General features: G+C 49.5%; 1 pseudogene; it reads left to right on the forward strand.

Moving 5' to 3' along the window:
- The first annotated feature begins 310 nt into the window (after positions 1-310).
- LOC140420406 (uncharacterized) overlaps positions 311-22,006 on the forward strand; it is a 31,933-nt pseudogene continuing 10,237 nt past the window's right edge.

Consider the following 22,006-nt stretch of genomic DNA (forward strand, 5'->3'; position numbering starts at 1 on the left):
CCGCGCGCTGATTGGCTGGAGGACGAGAGTCCTTCCGGTCCCACAACTCTTTCCAATTGTCTAAACCTCAGAAGGAAGGTCAGGAGGCGGGCTCTCCCATGCACCTGTGCAACTTCCCCTCTTCCTTGGGACATGCGCAGTCCCGGGCCAGGGGGAGCTCACCGAGTTGCTTCTCGATCTGGCTGCATCCATCAGCCGGTTTTTTGGAAACCTTTGTCTCGAGGAGGTACAGGGGAAAACTGGTGGGGGTGGGGCTTCGGGGCTCCCGTGTCCGCGTGCCGAGCATGCGCACTGAGACCCGAAAACGTCAGTTGAACAGAGTGATTCTTATTGGTTGATTCAGATCCGGTTCTCGTGACGTCACGAAGCGGGCATTGGAAGTGAAACTTCCTCCTGTGTCTCCAACATCTGTGAGTAAAACACTTTCCTTTCTCCCCCTTTCCATTTCTTTTCTCATTCTCGCCTTCAATTGGTCACTTGCAGCAACTGAAGGGAAAGGAAGTGAATCCAGGGAGGGTGCAGACTCTGCAAAGCTCAGTCCAGGTCTCTCTCTCTCTCAAAGACATTGACATCCTTTGTTCCCTCAGCTTGACACATTTATTTGTCTGGCTAAAAGGATGGTCTCTTCCCTAATGTTCACAATTAAAGGCTGGTTTCCCCTGGAGATGGCTCACATTTAAGGGGTCAGTAAATTAATATCAGACAGAGATATGTCTAGTATTTTTAAATGGTACAGATTAGATATATTACTTATGGTCTGTAATAAAGTACATTTATTATTAACTCCAGTTGTGTAATATTGTACTGTAGCTACGTTATATATTTCCAGTCATCTCTTCCCTCAGTGGGTTGTTAGTTTCTGGATTTCTCTTTCACATGGACCAGTGGAGTTTGAGAGTCAATGAATATATTCATTACGAAGTCTTACAACACCAGGTTAAAGTCCAACAGGTTTGTTTCGATGTCACTAGCTTTCGGAGCGCTGCTCCTTCCTCAGGTGAATGAAGAGGTATGTTCCAGAAACACATAGATAGACAAATTCAAAGATGCCAAACAATGCTTGGAATGCGACCATTAGCAGGTGATTAAATCTTTACAGATCCAGAGATGGGGTAACCCCAGGTTAAAGAGGTGTGAATTTAACCTGGGGTTACCCCATCTCTGGATCTGTAAAGATTTAATCACCTGCTAATGGTCGCATTCCTAGTATTGTTTGGCATCTTTGAATTTGTCTATATATGTGTTTCTGGAACATACCTCTTCATTCACCTGAGGAAGGAGCAGCGCTCCGAAAGCTAGTGACATCGAAACAAACCTGTTGGACTTTAACCTGGTGTTGTAAGACTTTGTACTGTGCTCACCCCAGTCCAACGCCGGCATCTCCACATCATGAATATATTCATGGATGAGTTGGACAGATTTTTAATATTTCTTTTGTTATTTTTAAAAACTTTTTAAAATAATGAATGCAACAGACTAACAGAAAAATTGATGGAAAATGGGTACAGTGTAGAACAACTGATATTGCTGCATAAATACAAGCAACACATTGCAGAATTAATTTGTAGCAGGATATTTTAGGGACCAGAGCCGCTATATGAAATGCCAGATCAATTGAACAACCGGTTAACAGAGTGAGTGGGGAAAGAGGGTAAGATTATATAAAAACAGACGGATACCAATGCACACCCCAAAACAGACTAACAGCATAGTTGAATTAAAATAACATAGATGACACAGAATCTCTATAGTGCAGAAGGAGGCTATTCGCTTCTTCAAGTCAGCACTGACCCTCAGAAAATGCACTCACCGAGGCAGACTCCCCGCCCGATTCCCATAATCCGGTGCATTGATCATCGTCAACCCACCTAACCTAACATCTTTGGACACTAAGGGGCAATTTAGCATGACCAATCCACTTAACCTGCACATCTCTGGACTGTGGGAGGAAACCGGAGCACCCAGAGGCAACCCACACAGACACAGGGCGAATGTCCATGTCCACACAGATAGGCACTCAAGGAATCAAACCTGGTTCCCTGGCTCTGTGCTAACCACTGTGCCTCACTGTGCCCTACTCTGGGCTCAGTTGAATTGAATTCACTGATGGAAATCCCTGGAGGAGCAAGTCTGTCAAATTGGAGCACATATATTTGAGACAGGGGTCTCATTATTTAACAAATGCATCAGACTTAGAATGAAGTACAGACATTACAATTGCAATGGGATACATTCTGTAATCAATCTGTGCCAGTTTTGGATAGAGGGAGAACTGATTGGCCTGCTTCCATATCGAGCCTGATGGATGTTGGGTCTATCGTAACCAAATTCCGTGTGAAACTAAGATGAGAGGCCCATTGATAAAGCCTGATATTCCGGAGACACCCACCTTTAGCTCCTGGTGATTGGAGCTTAACTAAGTTGAGGTGAGGTTTATTTTTATTCCAGATAAATGTACTAATCATTCCATTAATTTCCTGAATGACCATGGTTGACAGCAGCATAGGCAGCATCTGCAGAGGGTATGCAGTCTGGGCAACACATTCATTTTAATGAAGGTGATCCTCCCTCGCCATGAAATCGGAAGAGCCGACCACCGGGCAAGGTCCCACCTAATAGTCACCATCAGCTGTGGACAGTTGGCCCCATGTAGCTGTCTGAAAAAGGGTCATTGATATTCCCAGATATTTAAATCCCAAGGGGGGAGCATCTGATTGAGAACTTAGCAAGAGGAGGGGGCTTACCCTGCAACACCCTCCCCCCTCCCCTCACCAGCATGGCCTCTGACTCAGTAAAATTCATCTTATAACCAGAGAAGGCACTAAATCTATCCACAATCGGGTGCAGCTGGTTAAGATGAACATTTTGTGGTTTTTATTTTTATCTCGGTGCCTAATGGTCTTTTTGCCAAAATTGGTCTTTATGGGGGTGGATTGGTTGGTTTAATCGTTTGTGTGGGCAGATAAGGTGGCAAGGATTAGGAAGACGGTGATTCAGAGAGGGCGACAGTCAGGCGGCTTGGCCCTGCTGAACCTGTTATACTATTATTGGGCGGCGAACGCAGAGTACGTGTGGGGTTGGAGCAGGGAAACGGAGGCTTTGTAGGCTTCCATTAAAGGGTAGGTGGGGTTAATGGGTTACAGGGATAGGGTGGAGACACGGGCTTATGTAGGGTGCTCTTTCAAAGAGCCGGTGCAGACTCGATGGGCTGAATGGCCTCCTTCTGCACTGTACGGATTCTATGTTCTATAATTTCAAGGAACTGCTAGGTGGGAGGGGAGGGAGGTGAAGAGTTTGGTTAGGGAGTTGGGGTGGGTTTAGAGGTTTTGTGTTGGTTTTACTTTGTAATGTTATGTGTTGCAAATGTTAAAATCAGAATGAAAATACTTTAAAAAAAATCTATCCACTACTCCAATAATGTCCAGGACTGAAACACTGGGGTTCAACACAAACAGCAGCCCGTCATGTGCACACAGAGTGATCTTGTGCTGCCTCACCCCACCCCCCAGTCCCGATATCAGAGACTCCGATCTGATAGCCTCTGGCATTGGCTCAGTGGACAAGGGGGACAGAGGGCAGCCCTGTCTAGTCCCTCTCTGAAGCTGAAAATTCGATGCCCGCAAACCATTGGTGAGCACCGCCGCTGCCGGTCTGTGATGTAACAATTGAATCCACTCAATATAATCCTCACACAACCCGAAGCCTCGCAGCGGATACACCAGATAATTCCACTCAACTCAAGCAAAAGCTTTTTCTGCATCGAAGGAGATCACCAGCCCATCCAATGCATATTTCTGAACAGCCTGAATCAAATTCAGCAACCTTCCAACGTTGTTACTGGAAAATCTTCCCCGTATAAACCCAGTCTGGTCCTCCCATACGATTGTCGGAAGGATGTCCTCCAGCCTTATCGCCAAAACATAAGATCGCAGTTTCAAGTCAACATTCAAAAGAGAGGGAACTTGTGACGGGGATGTGCAGAGCAGTCACACATCAGGTGGCTCTCCTCCATACAACAGAAAAATAGGCACTGTCGGCCGAATTTAGCCGCAAAATCAGACTTCAACATCCCCTCACCATCAACAATAGTGCGGACAACAAAATGCTAGGAAGCAACAGCTCGAAAGGCTGCAGGGTCACAAACTGCAGCAAGGGACAGGAGCGGCGAGCAAGCGGGTCGGCGGCCCCAATCGACTACGTGGCCCAAATGCTGGGCAATCTGATTGGGAGGGACAGCTTCCCCAAACCGCCAGACATCGACAGGGCATCACCTCGCAATGAACAGGGGAGCCAGCTCATAGGAGGGAGGGGGCGAGGTCAGCAGAGCGCAGGAGAGGGTGAGGAGGAGGCAGCAGGGACACAAGCAGAGCGGGTGTAGGATGGGGGTCAGATCGATCCTGGGTGGGGGGGCCACACACCAGCGGGAAAGCTAGTGCCAGGAAGTACGGGAGAGAGAGGGCCCGTGGCACATCTCCCACTGGGAAGAGAGTGTCTGTGTGTGTGTGTGGGGGGGGGGGGGGGGGGTGAGAAAGAGAGGATAGAGGAGGGGGATACGGTGGGGTGGGGGGCAGAATAGAAGAGGGGGGGATACAGTGGGCTGGGAGGGAGATAGAAGAGGGGGGGGATACGGTCTGATCATGAGCGGGGGAACTTCACACCTGTTTAAGGATCCATTTACTGACAGATCAATCCCAGAACAGGGAAAATGACAGCCATGGTGAGGGAACTGGGAACGTTCATGGAGCAGTTGGGGGCAGTGGATCCCTGGCGGTTCATGGAGCAGACGGGGGCAGTGGATCCCTGGCGGTTCATGGAGCAGACGGGGGCAGTGGATCCCTGGCGATTCTTACACCCGGATGAGAAGGAATTCTCGTTCTTCTCACCAGTACACAAGGTCTACACTCACATCGGCTTCTTTGTTGTGGGGAAATCGGTGCTTCCAGAAATAGTCAGAGCGGAATAATCCATGATTGTAATCTCAGACCACGCTCCACATTACATGGATGTGAGGTTGGAGACGGGACAAACCCAATGCCCCACATGGAGGTTGGACACGGCCCTCTTGGCCGACAAGGTCTGCCAGAAAACATCACCGGCCATCGGCAAGTACATCACTAACAGCCAGAACGGGGAAGTTTCACCTTCCACATTCTGGGAGGCACTGAAGGCTGTGATTCGGGGAAAAATAATCGCCAAAAGGCTCGTAGAGACAGGGAAGAGAGAGCGGTTAGGCAGCAACTGATCAACTCCATTCTGGAGGTTGACAGACGATACTCCGAGGCCCTGACCATAGAGCTTCTGCTGGAGAGGAAGAAGCTGCAAAAGAACTTTGACCTGCTCCCCACCAGGAAAGCAGTGACCAACTCCACCAGGCACGGGGGACCTTTTATGAGCACAGAGAGGGCTAGCCGCCTGCTGGTTCACCAGCTGAGAAAGAAGGCAGCCACGAGGGAAATAGCCCAGGTAAAGGATAACAGAGGCAGACTGGTAGAATAATTTTTATAATTGTCACAAGTAGGCTTACATTAACACAGCAATGAAGTTAGTGTGAAAATACCCTAGTCGCCACACTCCGGCACCTGTTCGGGTACACTGAGGGAGAATTCAGAATGTCCAATTCACCTAACATTATGCCTTTCGGGACTTGTGGGAGGAAACCGGAGCTCCCGGAGGAAACCCGCGCAGACATGGGGAGAACGTGCAGACTCCACACAGACAGTGACGGGAATCGAACCTGGGACCCTGGCGCTGTGAAGCAAAATTGCTGACCACTGTGCTACCGTGCCGCCCAACCATAGCCGTCCCGTAGCCCAACCAAAAAAGGTCAACCAAGCGTTCAAGGCCTTCTACCGGGGACTGTACACCTCCGAGACCCCCCTCCTCCCCGGAGAGAGTTCGGAATCTTCTTGGGCCACAAACTCAACCTGGGCAAAAACAAAGATTTCCCGGTGAGGGGGAGGGGCAGAGCTGGAGGGCCTCCCAGTTAAAATAGCCCAAAACAAATCCCGCTACCTGGAGATCCAGGTTTCCCACGAGTGGACACGGATCCACAAGTGGAAGCTGACCAGTCTGGCGGAGGAAGTCAAATACGTCCCACAGAGATGGGATGGATTCCTGCTTTCCCTGGCGGGGAGGATGCAGATGATCAAGATAAATGTACTGCCCAGGTTCCTCTTCCTGTTTAGATCCTTACCGATCTACATCCCCAAGGCCTTTTTCCATTCAATAGATAAGGTGATTATGGCGTTTGTGCGGAGGGGCAAGAATTCCAAAATCCCTAAAACAGTACTACAATGGAGAAGAAACATGGGAGGCCTGGCCCTCCCGAACTTGCAATACTATCACTGGGCAGCCACGGCCGAAAGAGTGAGGAGATGGGTAAAGGACCCTGACATGGAATGGGTGATGATGGACGAGTCCTCATGTACAGGAATGACCCTCCGGGCCCTCGCCACGGCAACACTCCCATCCCCGCCAGCACCAGTCCAGTGGTGGCAGCTACCCTGAGAACCTGGAACCAGATGTGGCAGCATTTCAGTCTGACCGATGTGTCCTTCATGGCCCCCATCTGCGGCAACCATAGGTTTGCACCAGCCATTCTCAACACCACCTTCAAGAGGTAGAGACAGGACGGGGGAACACTGATGGTTAGGGACTTTTACACGGGAAATAGACTAGCGACCTTAGAGGAGCTGACGGAGAGACTGAACCTACCAAACAGGGATGAGCTCCAGGTCAAACACTTTCTCTGCAAGGAGACACCAGCACACCCAGGAACCCTGAGAAGCACAATGCAAGAGGAGTTACTGGACGCAGACAGTCTGGGGAAGGGAAACTGTGGGGACCTGTACGGACAACTCTTAATAAGGATGCGCTCCTTACTTGACGAAACCCAGGAAAAATGGGCAGAAGAGCGAGGGACGGAAATAGGGTGGGGTCTCTGGAGCGAAGCACTGAACGGGACCAACTCCACCTTCTCCTACGCAAGGCTAAGCTTCATGCAGCTGAATGTTGTGCACAGAGCACACCTGACAAGAACCCAAATGAGCAGGTTCTTCCCGGAGATGGAGGACAAATGTGAATGGTGCCAGCGGGGCCCGGCAAACCATACCCACATGTTCTGGGTATGCCCCAGACTTGTCGAATTCTGGACAGCCTATTTAGAGGCAATGTCCATGGTTATGAAGGTGGAGCCGTGCCCACAAATGGCAGTCTTCGGGGTATCGGACCAGACAGAACTACTCATGGGGAAGAGGGCGGACGCCCTTGCCTTTGGTTCTCTAATCGGCCGCTGGAGAATCCTGCTCGGCTGGCGATTAGCAGCACCACCCACAGCTGCAGACTGGCTGGCAGACCTATCGGGATTTCTCCACCTGGTGAAGATCAAGCTCACCGTCCGAGGGTCAGAGGATGGTTCCCACAAAGTGTGGAGGCCATTCACCAACTTGTTCCAGGACCTGTTTGAAGCCAGCGGCCAATGGAACACTGGGGAGGGAGGTGGGTGTACGGGGGCCAAAGGGATCACAGGGAGCAGGCAGGAAAAGAGGTGGGGGGGGGGCTACTGGGACAAGGTGGGAGAACCAGAAACCAACTGACACAGAGACCAGAGAGCCGAGAACAAAAACACAAGAGGAGGAACCCCCAAGGGAAGGTTTAAAACAGGACAGGGAGTGCGCGGGGTGGAAGGGGGGAGGCCCATCAATGGGTTGGGGGGGGGGGGCACCGTCCACTTGTAAATAATAGATAACTCCCATTGTACAGTGAAGGGCCCATGAAAGGACCCAGAAACAACGAGTGAAGGGGCGGAGGGGAGGGACGGGAGATGGGGGGACCGGCACAAAGGAAATTGACATGCACATTGTAATCGGCAGAGTTACCCTGACTGCTTGGATAGTGTATAATAAGCATTGCCACAAGTCTGTTACTGGATGAAAAAGAGGTGAAAAAAACTTCCCCATCCAATCCCGCCTCAATTTAAAGTGTTCCTCATAATCCAGATGGGTTTCCTGTAATAAAGCGATGTCGACTTTCTCCTTTCGAAAGGAGAGGATATTTTTCCTTCTGATAGGGTGATGGATGCCCCGTACATTCCCTGAGAAAATTTGCAGATTAACTGCCGCCATTAGTTAGGTGACAAGAGAGAACAGGAACAGATTTTCACACCACAATCGTGCGTGCGCCATTACCCCCTCCTCCAACTCACTTTACACCAGAGGCACCAAAGTTTCTCCAAATTGCTCCTTTCACAGATAAAAGCCCCGTCTGTACCAGAGTAGGATAAAGTCAACAACACATAAACCCTCCCATAATAACAAAAATACAAAAGAATCACCACCACAATAGACCCAAGGGGACATTCCTCAATAAGACTGAGGACCCGGAGGATTAACCTCACGGCCAGACTGTCGTTACCCTCAGGAAACCTTCTCCAAAATGAGGAGAAGAGAAGTAACTTTTGTAAATTGTTTTTACAGGATATTAGAAGAGGAGGAATTACAGACAGAAATCTCAAACGTCACGTCTCAATCTGACTGAGTCTCCCAATTCCTTGAAACTGAATATCACCGGACTTTGAATCTAGAAGGAGAAATGTTTGTCTTTTCTGTCGGCTTCAAAACATCAGTGTGACTGGAAAAGCCCCGAGACACACACACCCGAGTGAGAGTGTTCCAGAGCACTGACTGTGGAAAGAGCTTTAACCAGTAACACAGCCTGAAAAAACATCACACCATTCACAGCGGACAGAGACTGTACACGTGTTGTGTGTGGACGAGGCTTCAACTGATCGGCAAACCTGGAGAGACACGAGGATACCCAAAACATGGAGAAACGGTGGAAATGTGGGGACTGTGGGAAGGGATTCAGGGTCCCATCTCAGCTGGAAGTTCATCGGCGCATTCACACTGGGGAGAGGCCGTTCACGTGCTCTGTGTGTGAGAGGGGATTCGCTCAGTTATCCGACCTGCGGAAACATCAGCGAGTTCACACTGGGGAGAGGCCGTTCACCTGCTCTCAGTGTGAAAAGGGATTCACTCAGTTATCCACCCTGCTGACACACCAGCGAGTTCACACTGGGGAGAGGCCGTTCACCTGCTCTCAGTGTGAGAAGAGATTCACTACTTCATCGGGACTGCTGGCACATAAGCGAGTTCACACTGGGGAGAGGCCGTTCACCTGCTCTCAGTGTCAGAAGGGATTCACTCGGTTATCCGTCCTGCAGAGACATCAGCGAGTTCACACTGGGGCGAGGCGGTTCACCTGCTCTAAGTGTCAGAAAGGATTCACTCAGTTATCCGACCTGCGGACACACCAGCGAGTTCACATTGGGGAGAGGCCGTTCACCTGCTCTCAGTGTGAGAAGGGATTCACTACTTCATCCGGCCTGCTGACACACCAGCGACTTCACACTGGGGAGAGGCCGTTCACCTGCTCTCAGTGTGAGAAGGGATTCACTACTTCATCCGGCCTGCTGACACACCAGCGAGTTCACACTGGGGAGAGGCCGTTCACCTGCTCTCAGTGTGAGAAGGGATTCACTACTTCATCCGGCCTGCTGACACACCAGCGAGTTCACACTGGGGAGAAGGCGTTCACCTGCTCTCAGTGTGAGAAGGGATTAACTACTTCATCGGGACTGCTGGCACACCAGCGAGTTCACACTGGGGAGAGGCCGTTCACCTGCTCTCAGTGTGAGAAGGGATTCACTACTTCATCTGGCCTGCTGACACACCAGCGAGTTCACACTAGGGAGAGGCTGTTCACCTGCTCTCAGTGTGAGAAGGGATTCACTACTTCATCCGGCCTGCTGAGACACCAGCGAGTTCACACTGGGGAGAAGGCGTTCACCTGCTCTCAGTGTGAGAAGGGATTCACTACTTCATCGAACCTGCTGACACACCAGCGTGTTCACACTGGGGTGAGGCCGTTCGCCTGCTCTCAGTGTGAGAAGGGATTCACTACTTCATGGAGCCTGCTGGGACACCAGCGGGTTCACACTGGGGAGAGGCCGTTCACCTGTTCTCAGTGTGAGAAGGCATTCATTTGGTTATCCAACCTGCGGAAACACCAGCGAGTTCACACAGGGGAGAAGGCGTTAACCTGCTCTTAGTGAGAGAAGGGATTCAGATATCCATACACCCTGCAGGAACCCTAGTGAGTTAACACCTGGAAGAGGCCATTCACCTGCTCTGAGCAGGGGAGACATTCAATGATCCGTCCCATCTCCGGAGACACTAGCGAGTTAATTCTGGGGAAAGTCCATTCTTCTGCTCTCAATGTGGGGAGGGGGTTTTGTGATTCATCGCACCTAATGTGACTACAACAAGTTCACAATAAATTACAGATGTTGGCTCCGTTGTTATTGGTTCTGCTCTCACTGACATCCAGGACTGCATTCTGTTCATTCTGACATCTGGTGAATGGTGATGATTGGAGGGTTTCTTTCTGCTGGACTGGCCGGTCTAACACCTCTGCCTCCGGTGGGCTGACCATTTTTGAGGTTAGTTGCGATTATCTGGTTCCAGGTTGGCGAGGAGCACAGAATGAAAAGGTGTTTGCACGTTGGAAGATATTTAGTTCCCAAAGCAGCCACGTTGCCATGAAGATGGGCTATGGTGGTTACAGGGTTCTTTTGCCTAATTTATCTGGGTGTTTCTCACAGAAGGAGACTGCCATGGTATGAGGGGCAAGTTGTCTGTGGTAGATTGGGAAATTACAATAAACGTATCACTGAAAGTGGCAACGCAGGTGGATAAGGAGCTAAGAAGGCAGAGGGCATGCTTGTCTTCATTGGTCGGGACATTGAGTATAAAAATTGGCAAGTCATGCAGCCGCTGCACAAAACCTTAGTTAGGCTACACGTGGATATTGCCTACAATTCTGGTCACCACATTACCAAAAGGATGTGGAGACTTTGGAGAGAGTACAGAGGAGGTTTACCAGGATGTTTCCTGGCCTGTAGGTTATTAGCTATGAGGAGAGGTTGGATAAACTCTGATTGTTTTCACTCGAGCGACAGAGTTGAGGGACGACCTGATAAAAGTTTACAAAATTGACTGGCACGGACAGAGTGCAGAGTCAGAAGCTTTTTCCCAGGTTGGAAAAGTCAATTACCAGGTGACAGAGGTTTAAGGTGCGAGAGGCAAAGTTTAGAGGAGATGTGTGAGGGAGTTTTTTTTACACCGAAGGCGGTGAGTGCCTGGAACTCGCTGCCGGAGGAGGTGGTGGAAGCAGGTACGATAGTGACGTTTAAGAGGCATCTTGACGAATACATGAATAGGATGGGAATAGACGGATACAGACCCTGGAAGCACAGAAGGTTTTAGTTTAGACAAACATCATGATCCGAGCAGGCTTGGTGGGCCGAAGGGCCTGTTCCTGTGCTGTACTGTCCTTTATTCTTTGTTGTTCTTTGTATGACGATAGACAATAGACAGGCAACCACTCGCATTTTATTTACATAAAATATAGATTCCTTTAAGAAGCAAAAATTGGACTTCCGGGTGCGGCGATGACCAGCTGAGTCGCACGTTTCGGCAGCTCCCGGTGAAACGGACTTTTGGGCTCTTGATAGGAGCCCCAACGGCAATTTTGACGGCTAAAAACACTGTGCGGTAAACCAGAAGGGAATCCCCCCTGGATACGGATGAAAAAAGGAGGAGAAAGTGGCCGGATTGCAGTGGATCCTTTAGAACAGCGGCAAGGAAGGCAAGCAAAAACCAAGATGGCGTCGGAAGGTGGCAGTTTAACATGGGGCCCTGAACAACAAGAGTTCTTGAAATGCTGTGTGGAAGAGCTCAAAAAGGAAATGAAGAAAGAGCTGTTGGCCCCGATACTACAGGCGATCGAAGGGCTAAAGGAGGAACAAAAGACCCAGGAGCGGGAGCTTCGGGTCGTGAAGGCAAAGGCAGCCGAGAATGAGGACGACATACAGGGCCTGGTGGTGAAGACGGAGACGCATGAGGCACATCAGAAACGATGTGTGGAAAGGTTGGAGGCACTGGAGAACAACGCAAGGAGGAACAACCTGAGGATTCTTGGTCTTCCTGAAGGTGCGGAGGGAGCGGACGTCGGGGCATAAGTGAGCACGATGCTGCACTCGTTAATGGGAGCGGAGGCCCCGGCGGGTCCATTGGAGGTGGAGGGAGCATACCGAGTGATGGCGCGAGGACCGAGAGCAGGAGAAATTCCCAGAGCCATAGTGGTGAGATTCCTCCGTTTTAAGGATAGAGAAATGGTCCTTAGATGGGCAAAGAAAACACGGAGCAGTAAATGGGAGAACGCGGTGATCCGCGTTTATCAAGACTGGAATGCGGAGGTGGCGAGAAGGAGGGCGAGCTTTAATCGGGCCAAGGCGGTGCTTCATAAAAAGAAGATAAAATTTGGAATGCTGCAACCGGCAAGACTGTGGGTCACATATCGAGGGAGGCACCACTACTTTGAGACGGCGGATGAAGCGTGGACTTTTATTGTGGAAGAAAAACTGGAATGAGCGGGTTATTAAAAAGAACGTTTGAACAAAGTGGTGGGGCGAATGTGGGGGGCGAAGAGGGGGGTTAAAAAGGGGGGAAAGAGGAGTTTTATGTACTAATCCTGCGATGTGGTAACTTTTCTCTCTTCCACAGGTGGTGATGGGGGGGAGGAGGGGAGGTGGAGGAGATGGGGCGTTGGCCATTGGGAGCGGGGCCAAGGGAGAAGCGCAGGCTGGGTTCCCGCGCTATGATAATCATGGCGGGAATAGAGAAGCAGGAAGGAGGGGGCGTCGCACGGTGCAGGCCGAGGTCACGGGGGGAAGCCGAGGTCGGCCAGAGTTTGCTGACTTCTGGGAGCAACATGGGGGGAGTAATTACGCTAGCGGGGGATCTAGCGGGGGGGGGGGGTGGGAGGGGGGAATTGCTGGGTTGCTGCTGCTGGGGAGAGGGGGGAGCTGGTATGGGAGGGGATGGGCGGGGGGGCACCGCCTGGGGGAGATACAGCTGCGTGGGAACCGGGTGAGGAGCTGGAAAAAGGGGATGGCTAATCGACAAGGGGGGGTGGGGGGTAGGAAGCCCCCCAACCCGGCTGATCACGTGGAACGTAAGAGGGCTGAACGGGCCGATAAAGAGGGCACGGGTACTCGCACACCTTAAGAAACTTAAGGCAGATGTGGTTATGTTACAGGAAACGCACCTGAAACTGATAGACCAGGTTAGGCTACGCAAAGGATGGTTGGGGCAGGTGTTCCATTCGGGGCTAGATGCGAAAAACAGGGGGGTGGCTATATTAGTGGGGAAGCGGGTAATGTTCGAGGCAAAGACTATAGCGGCGGATAACGGGGGCAGATACGTGATGGTGAGTGGCAAACTACAGGGGGAGACGGTGGTTTTGGTAAACGTATATGCCCCGAACTGGGATGATGCCAATTTTATGAGGCGGATGCTAGGACGCATTCCGGACCTAGAGATGGGAAAGCTGATAATGGGGGGAGATTTTAATACGGTGTTGGAACCAGGGCTGGATAGGTTGAAGTCCAGGACTGGAAGGAGGCCGGCAGCAGCGAAGGTACTTAAAGATTTTATGGCGCAGATGGGAGGTGTAGACCCGTGGAGATTTAGCAGACCTAGGAGTAAGGAGTTCTCGTTTTTCTCCTATGTCCATAAAGTCTACTCGCGAATCGACTTTTTTGTGCTGGGAAGGGCGTTGATCCCGAAGGTGAGGGGGACAGAGTATACGGCTATAGCCATTTCGGATCACGCTCCACACTGGGTGGACTTGGAGATAGGGGAGGAAACAGGAGGGCGCCCACCCTGGAGAATGGACATGGGACTAATGGCAGATGAGGGGGTGTGTCTAAGGGTGAGGGGGTGCATTGAAAAGTACTTGGAACTCAATGATAATGGGGAGGTCCAGTTGGGAGTGGTCTGGGAGGCGCTGAAGGCGGTGGTTAGAGGGGAGCTGATATCAATAAGGGCACATAAAGGGAAGCAGGAGAGTAAGGAACGGGAGCGGTTGCTGCAAGAACTTTTGAGGGTGGACAGACAATATGCGGAAGCACCGGAGGAGGGACTGTACAGGGAAAGGCAAAGGCTACATGTAGAATTTGACTTGCTGACTACGGGCACTGCAGAGGCACAATGGAGGAAGGCACAGGGTGTACAGTACGAATATGGGGAGAAGGCGAGCAGGTTGCTGGCACACCAATTGAGGAAAAGGGGAGCAGCGAGGGAAATAGGGGGAGTGAGGGATGAGGAAGGAGAGATGGAGCGGGGAGCGGAGAGAGTGAATGGAGTGTTCAAGACATTTTATAAAAAATTATATGAAGCTCAACCCCCGGATGGGAGGGAGAGAATGATGGGCTTCTTGGATCGGCTGGAATTTCCCACGGTGGAAGAGCAGGAAAGGGTGGGACTGGGAGCACAGATCGAGGTAGAAGAAGTGGTGAAAGGAATTAGGAGCATGCAGGCGGGAAAGGCCCCGGGACCGGATGGATTCCCAGTCGAATTCTATAGAAAATATGTGGACTTGCTCGCCCCGGTATTGACGAGGACCTTTAATGAGGCAAAGGAAAGGGGACAACTGCCCCCGACTATGTCTGAAGCAATGATATCGCTTCTCTTAAAGAAGGAAAAGGACCCACTACAATGCGGGTCCTATAGACCTATTTCCCTCCTAAATGTAGATGCCAAGATCCTGGCCAAGGTAATGGCAATGAGAATAGAGGAATGTGTCCCGGGGGTGGTCCACGAGGACCAAACTGGGTTTGTGAAGGGGAGACAGCTGAACACGAATATACGGAGGCTGTTAGGGGTAATGATGATGGCCCCACCAGAGGGGGAAACGGAGATAGTAGTGGCGATGGATGCCGAGAAAGCATTTGATAGAGTGGAGTGGGATTATTTGTGGGAGGTGTTGAGGAGATTTGGTTTTGGAGAGGGGTATGTTAGATGGGTGCAGTTGTTGTATAGGGCCCCGATGGCGAGCGTGGTCACGAATGGACGGGGATCTGCATATTTTCGGCTCCATAGAGGGACAAGGCAGGGATGCCCTCTGTCCCCATTATTGTTTGCACTGGCGATTGAGCCCCTGGCGATAGCGTTGAGGGGTTCCAAGAAGTGGAGGGGAGTACTTAGAGGAGGAGAAGAACACCGGGTATCTTTGTATGCGGACGATTTGCTACTATACGTGGCAGACCCGGCGGAGGGGATGCCAGAAATAATGCGGATACTTGGGGAGTTTGGGGATTTTTCAGGGTATAAATTGAACATGGGGAAAAGTGAGTTGTTTGTGGTGCATCCAGGGGAGCAGAGTAGAGAAATAGAGGACCTACCGTTGAGAAAGGTAACAAGGGACTTTCGTTACCTGGGGATCCAGATAGCCAAGAATTGGGGCACATTGCATAGGTTAAATTTAACGCAGTTGGTGGAACAAATGGAGGAGGATTTCAAGAGATGGGATATGGTATCCCTGTCACTGGCAGGGAGGGTGCAGGCGGTTAAGATGGTGGTCCTCCCGAGATTCCTCTTTGTGTTTCAGTGCCTCCCGGTGGTGATCACGAAGGCTTTTTTTAAAAGGATTGAAAAGAGCATCATGGGTTTTGTGTGGGCCGGGAAGACCCCGAGAGTGAGGAAGGGATTCTTTCAGCGTAGCAGGGATAGGGGGGGGGCTGGCACTACCGAGCCTAAGTGAGTATTATTGGGCCGCTAATATTTCAATGGTGAGTAAGTGGATGGGAGAGGAGGAGGGAGCGGCGTGGAAGAGATTAGAGAGGGCGTCCTGTAGGGGGACTAGCCTACAGGCTATGGTGACAGCCCCATTGCCGTTCTCACCGAGGAACTACACCACAAGCCCGGTGGTGGTGGCTACACTGAAGATTTGGGGACAGTGGAGACGGCATAGGGGAAAGACTGGAGCCTTGGGGGGGTCCCCGATAAGAAACAACCATAGGTTTGCCCCGGGGGGAATGGATGGGGGATATGGAATGTGGCAAAGAGCAGGAATAACGCAACTGAAAGATCTGTTTGTGGATGGGAAGTTCGCGAGTCTGGGAGCGCTGACCGAGAAATATGGGTTGCCCCAGGGGAATGCATTCAGGTATATGCAACTGAGGGCTTTTGCGAGGCAACAGGTGAGGGAATTCCCGCAGCTCCCGACACAAGAGGTGCAGGACAGAGTGATCTCAAAGACATGGGTGGGGGATGGTAAGGTGTCAGATATATATAGGGAAATGAGGGACGAGGGGGAGACTATGGTAGATGAACTAAAAGGGAAATGGGAAGAAGAGCTGGGGGAGGAGATCGAGGAGGGGCTGTGGGCAGATGCCCTAAGCAGGGTAAACTCGTCGTCCTCGTGTGCCAGGCTAAGCCTGATTCAGTTTAAGGTATTACACAGGGCGCATATGACTGGAGCACGGCTCAGTAAATTTTTTGGGGTGGAGGATAGGTGTGCGAGGTGCTCGAGAAGCCCAGCGAATCATACCCATATGTTTTGGTCATGCCCGGCACTACAGCGGTTTTGGATGGGGGTGACAAAGGTGCTTTCAAAAGTAGTGGGGGTCCGGGTCGAACCAGGCTGGGGGTTGGCTATATTTGGGGTTGCACTTGAGCCGGGAGTGCAGGAGGCGAGAGAGGCCGATGTTTTGGCCTTTGCGTCTCTAGTAGCCCTGCGCAGGATATTGTTAATGTGGAAAGAAGCCAAGCCCCCGGGGGTGGAGACCTGGATAAATGACATGGCAGGGTTTATAAAGCTAGAGCGGATTAAGTTCGTTCTAAGGGGGTCGTCTCAAGGGTTCACCAGGCGGTGGCAGCCGTTCGTCGAATACCTCGCAGAAAGATAGATGGAATGGGAAAAAGAGGGCAGCAGCAGCAGCCCAGGATCGGGGGGGGGGGGGGGGGGGGGGGGAGAAACCAGAAGGACTCTCAGGGTTGTTAATATATACTGTATAATATGTATAGGTCGTTGCGACAGATAATTATATATTGGACTGTTAAATTATATTTTTGGAGAGTGTTACTTGTGATAAGGCAGTTGCCAATTAGGGTTAGTTTTCATTTTTGTTATTTATTATTTATTCATTTTTGTTTATAAAATAGGTCATTGTTATTTGTGTTGTTATAATATTGTGTAAAGGATGCACAATGTACTGTGTTGGTTGACCTAAAATTTTCAATAAAATATTTATATTAAAAAAAAAAGAAGCAAAAATTAAACAGCAAAATGAAGCTATCGTGGCTAACAAGAAAAGTTAGATTCTATTAAATCAATGGAGGAGACTCAAAGTGGGTAAAATATTAGTGAGCCTGAGGATTGGGAATTTGGTTTAGAATTCAACAAAGGACCAAGAAACTGATAAAGAGAAAATAGAATATGCGAGCAAACTGGGGAAAACATAAAAACCAACAGGAAAAATTCCTACCGGAATGTGAAAAGGAAAAGATTAGCAAAGACCAATGTGGGTCCATTCCAGGCAGAGACAGGAGAGTTTATAATGGGGAATAAGGAAATGGCAGAGAAACTAAACAATGTGTGTTTGTCTTCACGGAGGAAGATACAGAAATCGTCCCCAAAACACCAGAGAACCAAGGGACCAGTGAGCACAAGGGAATGAAAGAGATTAGTATTCGTGAGAAAGTAGTACTGGAGAAATTAATGGTATTGAAAGTTAATAAGTCCCCAAAAGCTGCTGCTCTACATCCCAGAGTGTTGAAAGAGGCGGCTGTGGAGATAGTGGATACATTGGTGATCACCTTTCAGTATTCTTTTGATTCTGGAATGGTTCCTGCAGATTGGAAGGTGGTAAATGTAACCCCAATATTTAAGGAGGGAGAGAGAAAACAGGAACCACAGATCCATTAGCCTGACATCAGTAGGAGGGAAAATGCTACAATCTATTCATAGAATAGAATTTACAGTGCAGAAGGAGGCCATTCGGCCCATCGAGTCTGCACCGGCTCTTGGAAAGAGCACCCTACCCAAGGTCAACACCGCCACCCTATCCCCATAATCCAGTAACCCCACCCAACACTAAGGGCAATTTTGGACACTAAGGGCAATTTATCATGGCCAATCCACCTAACCTTTATAAAGGATGTGATAACAGAGGAATTAGGAGCAGGAGTAGGCCACTCGCCCCCTCGAGCCTGCTCCACCATTCAATAAGTTCACGGCTGATCTGATTGAAACCTCAACTCCACAGAGGCTCCTTAGAAAATACATCTGAGGAGATAGTAATAATATTCTTTATTATTATAATCTTTATTATTGTTACAAATAGGCTTACATTAACACTGCAATGAAGTTACTGTGAAAATCCCCTAGTCACCACACTCCGGCACCTGTTCGGGTACACAGAGGGAGAATTCAGAATGTCCAATTCACCTAACAAACACATCTTTTGGGACTTGTGGGAGGAAACCCACGCAGTTTTGGGGCGAACGTGGAGACTCCGCACAGACAGTGACCCAAGCCGGGAATTGAACCCGGGTCCCTGGAGGTGTGAAGCAACAGTGCTAAGCACCATGTGCCTCCACGCCTCTGTGTCAGTTATGGGGAACAAGGAAATGGCAGAGGAGTTCAAAAATATATATATTTCTATTCTCCTTTTTCACATTTTCTGCCAAATTTACACCCACCAACAATAAACAATCAGCAACAAATATGTCTATCCCCATAACAATAACAACAATCCCATCCTCCCACCAACCAACAAACATCAGCCCGCATGTTTACATAAACAAATGACAAAAAGGAATCAGGGATTACCCGTAGTCACCCTTAATACACACTGTCCCCCCCCCACCCACCCCCCCAACTAATGTTCGATGTTATCCAGTTTTTGAAAATGCATAATGAATAATGCCCATTAATTGTAGAACCCCTCCATCCTTCCCCTCAGTTCAAACTTAACCTTTTCAAGGGTCCAGTATTCCAACAGGTCCCCCCGCCATGCCAGGGCACAGGGTGGAGAGGCTGTTCTCCATCCCAGCAGGATCCGTCTTCGGGCGATCAACGAGACGAAAGCTACAATATCTGCCTCTGCCCCCGTTTCCAACCCTTGCTGATTTGACACCCCGAATATGGCCTCCCGGAGACCAGGGTCCAGTTTCACGTGCACCACCTCGGAAATTACCCTAAAAACCTCCTTCCGGTACTTCTCTAGCTTTGGACAGGACCAAAACATATGAACGTGATTAGCCCCCCCGCCCGCAACATTCACACACATCTACTCCTTCAAATTATTGCCTCATCCTCGCCCTCGTGAGGTGTGCTCTGTATACCACCTTCAGCTGTATCAGCCCCAACCTCGCACATGAGGTGGAAGCATTTACTCTCCGGAGCACCTCACACCAGAACCCCTCATCTATAATAACCTCTCCCAACTCTTCCTCCCACTTTGCTTTGATCTCTTCCAGTGGTACCTTATCCTCTTCCAAAATAGCTCCATACACCGCTTACACTGCCCCCTTCTCCAGTCCCCTTGTCGTCAGCACCTCCTCCAGCAATGTGGAGGCCGGTTCCTCCGGGAAGCTCTGTATCTCCTTCCTGGCAAAATCTCGAACCTGCAAGTATCTAAACATTTCTCCCCGCTCCAGCCCATACTTCGCTTCCAGCTCCCTCAATCCTGCAAACCGACCCCGAAGAAACAAATCTTTTAGAGTCTTAATCCCCTTCTCTTCCCATTTCCGAAAACTTCCATCCCACCTCCCTGGCTCAAATCTGTGGTTCCCCCGAATCGGCATTTCCCTTGACCCTGCCCCCAACCCGAAGTGTTGGCGAAACTGCCTCCAGATTTTCAATGAAGCTATTATTACCAGACTTCCTGAGTATTTACCCGGAGCTATCGGGAGCGGCGCTGTTGCTAGTGCTTTCAGTCCCGACCCCCTGCACAAACTTTCCTCCATTCTGACCCACTGGGAATCAACCCCTCTGACCCAGCTCCGCACCTTCTCCACATTCGCTGCCCAGTAGTAGTACATCAGGTTCGGGATAACCAAACTCTCTGCCTGTCTTCCCCTCTGTATCAGCACCTTTCTCACTCTGGCCGCCTTCCCTCCCCATATGAACGAGGTAATCCTTCCCTCAATCTCCCTGAAAGAAGCCTTTGGCAGGAAAATCGGTAGGCATTGAAAAATAAACAGAAATCGCAGCAAAACATTCATTTTAACCACCTGTACCCGACCCGCCAGTGACAGAGGGAGACCATCCCACCTTGCCAGATCAGCTTTCACTCTCCCCACCAAACTAGTGATATTGTACCTGCAAAGCCTCCCCCACTCCCGGGCAACCTGCACCGCCAGATACCTAAAGTGAATCCCTGCCCTACGGAATGAATGGCAGAGGAGTTAAAACAGATTTTTTTGCATCAGTCTTTATGGTGCAAGATACTTTGACTATCCCATTAATACTAAAGAATACAAATGGAGCAATTAAATACCATCACTGGAGAAGTTGTATTGGACAAACTAATGGGATAAGATCAGTCTCTTGGATGGCTGCAGCCTAGGATCCTAAAAGAAATGGCTACAGGGATAGTGGATGCATTGATTGTAATTTTCCAAAAATCCTTGGATTCTGGAGAAGTACCAGAGGATTGGAAAACTGCCCATATGACAACCCCTGATTCAAAATGGGAGGGAGGCAAAAAACGAGACACTATAGGACGATTAGCCTAACATTTATTATTGAAAAAATGTTGGAATCAATTATTAGGAAGTAATAGGAGCACATTGAGAAAATCATTATCTAATCAAGCAGAGTCAGCATGGCTTTTGTGAAAGGGAAACCATGTCTGACAATTTTATCGGAGTGTTTCGAGGAAGTCTCAACCAGAGTGAATAGAGGGGGACCAGTAGATGTGTTGTATTTAAACTTCCAGAAGGCCTTTGACAAGGTACCTCACAAACCGTTAAGTCATGAGATAAGAACCCATGGTGTTGGAGGTAGTATATTGACATGGATAGAGAATTGGTTAATGAGCAGGAAACAGCGAGTGGGAATAAGGGGTTCTTTTTCAGATTGGTGACCTGTAACCAGTGGGGTTCCACAGGGGTCAGTGCTGGGATCGCAACTGTGTACAATTTATATTAATGACTTGGGGGAAGGAAGTGAATGTACTGTGCCCAAATTTGCAGACAACACAAAATAGATGGAAAGGCAAGTTGCGAGGGGGATTCAAACAGTTTGCAAAGAGATATTGAGAGGTTAAGCAAGTGGACAAAATGTTGCCACATGGAGCATAATGTGGGAAAATGTGAAGTTCATTTTGGAAGGGAGAACAAAAGAACAGTATTTAAATGGAGAAAAACTTCAGAAAGCTGCAGCACAAAGGGACTTGGGGGAACTTGTGCACGGAACACAGAAAGCTAGCAGACAGGTGCAGCAGGTAATCAGGAAGGCTAATGGAATGTTGGCCCTGATTTCAAGGGTGTTGGAGTATAAGAGTCGGGAAGTCTTGCTGCAGCTGTACAAGGTGCTGGTAGAGACCACATCTGGAGAACTGAGAGCAGTTTTGGTCCCCTTATTTAAGGAAAGATATTATTTTATTGGAGGCTGTTTAGAGAAGGTTCACGAGGATGATCCCCATTATGGAGGGATTGTGTTATGAGCAAAGGTTAAACAGGTTGGGACTCTACTCATTGGAATTTAGAAGAATGAGAGGTGATCTCATTGAAACATCCAGGATTCTTAAGGGGTTTGACAGGGTAAATGCTGAGAGGATGTTTCCCTCATGGGAGTGTTGACCAGAGGGCATAGTCATAGAATAAAGAGATGTCAATTTAAGACTGAGCTGAGGAGGAGTTTCTTCTGAGAATCTTTGGAACTGAATTGTGGGGACAGAGTCCTTGTGTATATTTAAGGCTGAGATAGATTCTTTTTTTTAGTTTAAAAAAAAATGTAAATTTAGAGTGCCCAATTCATTTTTTTCCAATTAAGGGGAAATTTAGTGTGGCCAATCCACCTACCCTGCACATCTTTGGGTTGTGGGGGCGAAACCCACGCAAACATGGGGAGAATGTGCAAACTCCACACTGAC

The sequence above is a fragment of the Scyliorhinus torazame genome, chromosome 5 (assembly GCF_047496885.1).
Source record: "Scyliorhinus torazame isolate Kashiwa2021f chromosome 5, sScyTor2.1, whole genome shotgun sequence".
NCBI classification, from domain to species: Eukaryota; Metazoa; Chordata; class Chondrichthyes; order Carcharhiniformes; family Scyliorhinidae; genus Scyliorhinus; species Scyliorhinus torazame.